General features: G+C 44.2%; 1 long non-coding RNA gene across 2 annotated transcripts; it reads right to left on the reverse strand.

Annotated features, from left to right (window-relative positions):
- Positions 1-804: 804 nt before the first annotated feature.
- On the reverse strand, positions 805-6,634 carry LOC309335153. 2 transcript variants are annotated; one of them, XR_014153401.1, is made up of 3 exons: positions 6,296-6,634; positions 1,860-1,939; positions 805-1,020 (listed from the first exon to the last, which is right to left on the reverse strand). It is a non-coding gene; the product is annotated as an uncharacterized lncRNA (long non-coding RNA). The 2 variants fall into 2 exon arrangements; XR_014153402.1 differs by lacking the exon at positions 6,296-6,634 and adding an exon at positions 5,523-6,233.
- Between the last annotated feature and the right edge of the window lie 1,350 nt (positions 6,635-7,984).

Here is a 7,984-nt window from a genome sequence, read left to right on the forward strand (position 1 = left end):
AGGAGGAGGGGGGAAAAACACACAAAAAAACACCACCCCTCTGTACTAACAACAGGAACAAGGTCAGCCATAAAAACCAGAAGAAAAGAGGGAAGTCTCCAGAAAGCATAACAAACGAACCACACAAAACATGCCAGCCATATTCCTATTGATCCCCCTCCACACACAACATGAGCTCCCATTACAAGGTTTTGTTTTGGTTTTGGAGAAAGAAAACGCAGAGGGGACGAGTTCTAAGAAGGGAGCTTAGGAACAGTATGGTCGTGGGTGGCATGGGCAAAAGATTCCTGCCTTGCAGGGGGTTGGGCAAGACGGTCCCTTCAAACTCCACAATTCTGTGGAATGGCATCAGAAGAAATAAAAACCAAAAAGAACAGAACAGACATGCAAGACGGGGAGCTCAATGAGGTGCTACCACTCTAGGATCTCCAGAGCCCTTCGGCAAGGGGCCCAACTGGCCCCCTTGTTAGTGGGACACAACTGGGTTCTGAGCACTCTTCAAAGTGTTGGTGCTGACCTTTAAAGCCCTAAATGGCCTCGGCCCAGTATACCTGAAGGAGCATCTCCACCCTCACCATTCAGCCCAGACACTGAGGTCCAGCTCTGAGGGCCTTCTGGTGGTTCCCTCACCGTGAGAAGCAAAGTTACAGGAAACCAGGCAGATGGCCTTCTCAGTAGTGGTGCCCGCCCTGTGGAACACTCTCCCATCAGATGTCAAGGAAATAAACAGCTATCTGACTTTTAGAAGACATCTGAAGGCAGCCTTGTTTAGGGAATTTTTTAATGTTTGATGTTTTATTGTTTTTTAAATATTTTGTTGGAAGCTACCCAGAGTGGCCAGGGAAACCCAGTTGGATGGGCAAGGTATAAATAATAAATTGTTGTTGTTGTTGTTACCAGGCCAACCCTGGTCACCAGTGCTGCCTCTAGTTCTTGAAGAGACCATCACCTCGGGAGATAAATCAACTGGGAGACTTTCTACTCTTCTCTCTCTCTTCACCCTTTCTCACCTTCCCTTTCCTGAAAGGAAGACAAAAGAGAAGAAGCCTAGGTCAGGGGACTCGGATTTCTTTCTTTCTTTCTTTCTTTCTCTTATTTATTTAAATTATTGTATAAAATATTGTCTAAAATATTGTTCATGGTGATAAAGCCCCTGATTGGAAGAGAGTGTTCAGCTGCTCCTGGAAGTAAAAGGTTTGCAATCCAACTTCTGCGAGGGAAGCGAAAATTGTCTGCTTGGCTGGGATCAAAATCTCACATAACAGGAGGCTGAGGGCCTGGAAGAGGGGCCAGGAAATAGGGGAGATAAAGGACAAGGATCCCAAAGGCAAGGGTGGTGGTGGTGAGGTCAGGCTGAAGGAAGGGTGAAGAGTTAAGAGACATTGGTGTGCCACATGTTCCTGTCACAAAATTATATTCTGGAACTGGGTCTAGTTTATCATTGTTTTTATAGGCAGCATTTGATTTAAGGTTGAGGCTACTCCGGTAACATGTGCAAGAGACCAAAATATGGCAAAGCACCTCCATCTGCATAGCCTTTGCGTGAGGCAAAGCTTTGTTGTGTTCCGTCAGATTCGTCTCCAAGAGAAGGGGAGTCTTCTGCCCCCACGCCAGAAGTATTTGTTTACAGGATCGGGCCCCGCCATTTCATTTTAAAGCAGGCCCCCTTCCTTTATTTATTCCTTTATTTATCTCAGCCCCCTTGCCTGTGAAGTTATGCTTGTTAGTGAAAGGTGAAAGGCTTTTTTGATATCTAAAGCCAATGTTACAATGAGCTTTTCTCCCCATGAGAGCACCTGGTTCTCATGTTTAATGAGTAAACACAGGAAAACAGAGACTTGAAGGCTGATTGTTCTCACCATCATTACTTCTGAACCCGACATTAAAGAGAAGTAAAAGACAACGGCACAGCAGTTCTTTGTTTTTTCCACCACACTTCCTTAAACAAAACAAAACAAAACAAAACAAAACAAAATCTGTAATGAGACGCATTTGAAGTCTTACTTGGGGGACAATCTTCTAGATTATAATTGATAATTTTTCCAAAGCAGTATTTTTTTTGCGGGGGGGAGGGTACAGATTGTGTAATAATAATTACTTGTTTCTTTTGAGGGGATAAATAAAATATGAATAATGTAATTACTCCCTAACAAAATGTGGAGAGCTGGTTCCCCACTGCTCCATCGACTGCAGCGAGCAAAGAGACAGGATTTCAGGAGCCGATTTCCAAGTGGAGGATGACATGCTACAATTCCTCCCCACTTACACGTGCCACATTTTGCCAGCAGAATCATCCGCATTAAAGGAAGAGATTCTTTATTTATGCAAACTCCCTCCTCCCCAATTAATTCTTCTTAAAAAGAAACAAATTGCCAGTCACATAAGTTAGAGTAGTGACGAGCGGAGAGAAGAGTCATTTGCGGGAGGAAAAAAAAAAGATTATTATACAAATTCTGGGGAGAGACTTCTTCCAACCAACTGAGGTTTTACCCGCTGACCAGTGAAACTATTGTTCAGCCAGTATTGGGATATGAAGATAAGTAGAGCCTGCTGGATCAAGCTAATGGACCATCAGATGCATTGTTCTGCTCCCAAAATCCAGATTTGGCTCTGCTCTGCTCATGGGCTACTATTTCCTTCGTTGGAACATAGGACACTGGCTGATACTGAGGCAGCCCTGAGGACCACCTAGCTACGGATTGTCTGCACCAGGGTTTCCCAAACTTGAGTCTCCAGCTGTTTTCAGACTGCAGTTCCCATCATCCCTGACCACTGGTCCTGCTAGCTATGGATGATGGGAGTTGTAGTCCAAAAACCGCTAGAGACCCAAGTTTGGGAAACCCTGGTCTACATTGAGTGGCAGTGCCTTCTGCAGGGTTTCAGGCAAGGTTCTCTCCCAGCCCTAGGGATTGAACCTGAGACATTCTGCATGCAGTGCATATGCTCCATTATAGAGCCACCTTCCTTGCTGTTGGCATTGCCCCCAGCCTACTGGGCTGAGCCCAGGCTTTGTGTCTGACATACCAAGCTCTTTTCTTGCTCCGCCTGCCTCCATTCTGCCCCTGCTATCGAAGGCCTTCTCCATGTTAGAGGAAGGTACGTCCAGACAGACTGTGCAGTTATTTGTGGAAGATATTTTAATGCCCACCTGATTTGGGTATTGCTCCCTTTCCTTCCCTCTACGCACAGTGGAGAGGATCCCTCCTTCCGACTCACTAGGTAGGCCTTCCCTACCTCAACACCTCTAGAAAGATGTGTAACATCCAGCACATTAAGGGAATGTAGAGGCTTATTGTATCTTGCAGGTTCCCTCACTGCGAGAAGCCAAGTTACAGGGAACAAGGCAGAGGGCCTTCTCGGTAGTGGCACCTGCCCTGTGGAACGCCCTCCCACCAGATGTCAAAGAGAAAAACAGCTACCAGACTTTTAGAAGACATCTGAAGGCAGCCCTGTTTAGGGAATTTTTTTAATGTTTGATGTTTTATTGTATTTTTAATATTTTGTTGGAAGCTTCCCAGAGTGGCTGGGGAAACCCAGCCAGATGGGCAGGGTATAAATAATAAATGATGATGATGATGATGAAATCTAAATGCCTATTTCCTCTCATTCATCGTTTAGCTGATGCCACACACATAATCAGAAGGAATTTTTAGGGTTGCAGGATCTGTTTCCCATCTCCAGTGGATAATGAAGTGGACAGCTAATACACAGTTCCCGTGTATGCAATCCAGATATGATAGTTCACTTCCTGTACATACATTTGCATTCTCTCTCTCTCATAGGTCTGGTTCAAATGTAATAATCTTGGGCTACAATCCTGTGCACACATGTCTGGAAATAAGTTCTACTGCACTCAGTGGGACTTACTTTTGAATTAGTATGTACAAGATTGCATTGTCAGTCTAATAAATTGTGGTTTATTAGACCAAGAATGAATGTTGGGCCCATATATACTCCCTTCTTCCCTTCTCTCTCATGCCATAAAGAACACCAGGGTTTGTTAAAACACAGCTGAACCAAGAAACAGTGGTTTAACCAGCATCTAATCCTGGTTATTTATATAAAAAAAAGTTTTATAAATAATGTTAGATGTGCCAAAACGGGAGGAGAGATGTGACAATGGAGTGTGTGGCCAGAGGGCATATTTTCTTTCCAATGAGTTAAGATGCAACTGCACTTCGAATACTGTGCACAGTTTTGGTTGCAACACAAAAAAAGATGAAAATATGCCCCCCAAAAGCAAACAAAATGATCACGAGACTGGAGTGACTCAGTTTAGAGAGAAGGTGAATAAAGAGGTGTGTGATAGAAGTGTTTAAAAACATAATACTAGATAACCCATCTGACGAAACTGAATGTTGGAACAGTTAGACATACTTCTTCACATAGTTAAACTATGGGATTTGTTACCATAAAATGCCATTATGCTTGCTAGCTTAGATGGCTTCCCAGAGGGATTAAAGAAATCCATGGTGAAGAAGGCTACTAGAGAAACATGAGGGGAAGAGTGCTATCGTCCTCATGCCTCCATGGGCTTCTGGTTGGACACTGCAGAAACAAAATGCTGCCCTTGATCAGCCTCTGGTCTGATCCAGCAGAATTCTCACCAGGTTCTAAAGAGAATTCCCTTTAGCCAGTTCACATAGATCCACTCCATGAACATTCAAATATGCCTTCCAGAGTATTTCGCTCAGGAAGATAAGAAGTTGTTGTTGTTGTTGTTGTTGTTGTTGTTTTAAAAAAAACCACATTCCTGGGAACAGCAGCATAAAAATGTAAAGACTTTAGAAGACTTCCAGCCACTTTTTTCTTTCCTTAATTTAGTAAACTTTCTTTATCAATATTTAATGGCATTTTGATATTTGCTGTTTGGTAAAAGCTATTCTTTAAAAACCACAACTGCAATGTCAATTTTTCATGTGGAAAGAAGACCCTCAGTGGCTTTGTTTATTTTCATCTTCAAAATATGGGGGGCGGGCAGGAATCAAAATGAAACGGAATAGACTTCTTCTAACTGTCATGCAAAATGCATTTAGCATGGCCATTGATCAGCTCTTTTGCTTCTTCATGGGGCATCTCTACATTTTAGCTTTTCCAATAACAGTTAGGCATAGGGTCTTCTGCTCTCTTTCTCTGAATTTTCTTTAATGGTCATGATCAAAATGCAAAATATACACAGCACAGGCTGCCCACACTTTGTAACCTGTGCACCTAGCTGTTCCGACTGTGCCAACCATGTGCTTGAGGGGAATGGGGTCCTGAATACAATATATCCCCACCACACACACAACTGAGGAGAGGAAGAAAACTCAGTCCTTTTACCCAGAATTGATTCTGCCACAGCTAACAGTGCACAGTACTTGCCAGACAAGCAATCTGTTTGGACAAAGTCAATAGCATCCACCTGGCATATACTCCTTAGAAAACTGACAAAGAAATAGCAAGCATATCATAGTACAGGGGAGCAAGCCCATGGCCTGGCCTCTGCAGCCATTTGTATTGGTCTGTCATCCTCCTCTCACATTTGGCACCTCTGTTTGAAGGTGCTGCTTCTTTTTCTGTCAAAACATCACCAGTAGAAGGTTTTCGAGGAAACATGGAGGATCATTGAGCCACTCTAGATCCTTCTAACAGTGTCCCCTTTACTGATTGTTAAGATGTGGCCACCATCTTGTGTTATACCATGCCACCACAGCAGCCATTTTGTTTTTTGCCAGGTCCAGGTGGCAGTCATTTTGTGACTGGCACCCATAGCCCTTTTTCAAAACTTCCAAAGAGGTTGGCAATCCCTAACTTAATACCAGATCCGACACATGGCATTTGTACTAGCAAACCAAATCTATGCTTCCAATATGCACTTACATTTTTTTTCTCCACAGTTACAAATGTGTCCGAAGCCATGAATAAAGTCACTAATGCCTAAGTTTATCAGTCCAGAAATTAAGGGAAGAATGAAGACTAGGAACAGGCCTCTAGAAGGGCAGGTGGATCACAAAAGATTGTAGAGAATCTGTTAATGTGGGGGAGGAGGGTAGATGGGCATAGGAAGAATTCACAAGGAAGAACTTCTAGCAATTTACGTATTTCATATTGATCCTCCTTTGCTCACATTTCTTTATAGATATGAAAAGATACTGTAAATAAATAAAATATGTTATTTTTTTTCACCCCTCTGCTGCCAATCATATGATAAAAGGAGCCATTATTTTACGACCCCTGTGGCTGTCTGTCTGTCTGTCACAATGAACTCAAGAACAACAGACATCTCTGTGTCGCTTCTAATTGGTGCACCTACTGCGTTGTCTTCTGAAGGATCCAGTGTTGATTTCTTGCAAATACTTCATTTTCCAACAGGTTGTTTCTGGGCTTGCAACAGAACGCAAGGGTGTCCTTCGGGACAGGATGGCCCAGTTCTGTCTTCTGGAATACTGTCTGCTGTGCTTCCCCCTCCAGGCTACCAATGGCAATGCCAGCATGGCTTGACATACCCACCAATGTGGCCTCCTAGTTACACAGGGAACTGCAAACATTCAGCTGAACCAATCAGCTTAATCAGGGCAACAGGATTATCCAATTTTGCAATGTACAATGGTGGAAAAACCTAAAGAGAATAGCTATTCCCCCTTGTCCATGGGTGATAGCCAATGCTGTCTGTGTGTAAGCAGATTGGCCTTCCAGTGGTGCAACGGGATGTTCCTCTCACCGCGCACCTCGAAGCTCCCCACACTCTCTCAAAAAATCTCTGCTGGAGGGTTGGGGGGGGACCCTCTGGATCAGATCTAGAGGGAGCATTGGGGTCTGCAAAGACGAGGGATGGAAGGTGAGTCCCTGTTGCATGAGCAGAGGTCTGTAGGAATATGGACTCAGCGACATTAGTAAAGAAAAAACGCTTTACGTGTGTTATAATACTGTGACACCAGATGGCGCTGTGGAGTCCCGTCTTTGGCCAATGTGATTTCCCTCTATGAAGTTGGCAGTGTGTTTTCCCAAAACGCTTTTTTTGGTGTGTCTAGATCGAGCCTAAATAAACCACAGGATCAGAGCATATAATCCAGTAAACAAAATGTTCCACCCAGCATTGACGGAGCATGCAGGCCGGGCCCCCTCAATATTTTCTGGGGGGTGGCAGGGCCCTCTTGAAACAAATATTGAGGGGGCAGAAGACACCTCCACCCCTAGAGCTGGCGCACCTCGTGCTTATATAAGTATATAGCTTACTATTTACTATGATTTAGTCACCATTAAGGGTCATGGCCACTAGTCCCATCACCTGCTGGCAAATAGAAGGGGAAGAAATGAAGGGAGTGAGAGATTTTACTTTCTTGGGTTCCATGATCACTGCAGATGGTGACAGCAGTCACGAAATTAAAAGACGCCTGCTTCTTGGGAGAAAAGCGATGACAAACCTAGACAGCATCTTAAAAAGCAGAGACACCACCTTGCCAACAAAGGCCCATATAGTAAAAGCTACGGTTTTCCCAATAGTGATGTATGGAAGTGAGAGCTGGACCATAAAGAAGGCTGATCGCCAAAGAATTGATGCTTTTGAATTATGGTGCTGGAGGAGACTCTTGAGAGTCCCATGGACTGCAAGAAGATCAAACCTCTCCATTCTTCAGGAAATCAGCCCTGAGTGCTCACTGGAAGGACAGATCCTGAAGCTGAGGCTCCAATACTTTGGCCACCTTATGAGAAGAGAAGACTCCCTGGAAAAGACCCTGATGTTGGGGAAGATGGAGGGCACAAGGAGAAGGGGACAACAGAGGACAAGATGGTTGGACAGTGTTCTCGAAGCTACCAGCATGAGCTTGACCAAATTGCGGGAGGCAGTGGAAGACAGGAGTGCCTAGCGTGCTCTGGTCCATGGGGTTACGAAGAGTCGGACACGACTAAACGACTAAACAACAACAACAACAAAGGATATGGATCATTAGGGAAGACCTACCTAGTCCTTCACCCTGTTTACACAGTGACCAAACAGGAC

This window comes from Podarcis erhardii (genome assembly GCF_964252035.2).
Source record: "Podarcis erhardii genome assembly, chromosome: 2".
In the NCBI taxonomy this organism is placed as follows: Eukaryota; Metazoa; Chordata; class Lepidosauria; order Squamata; family Lacertidae; genus Podarcis; species Podarcis erhardii.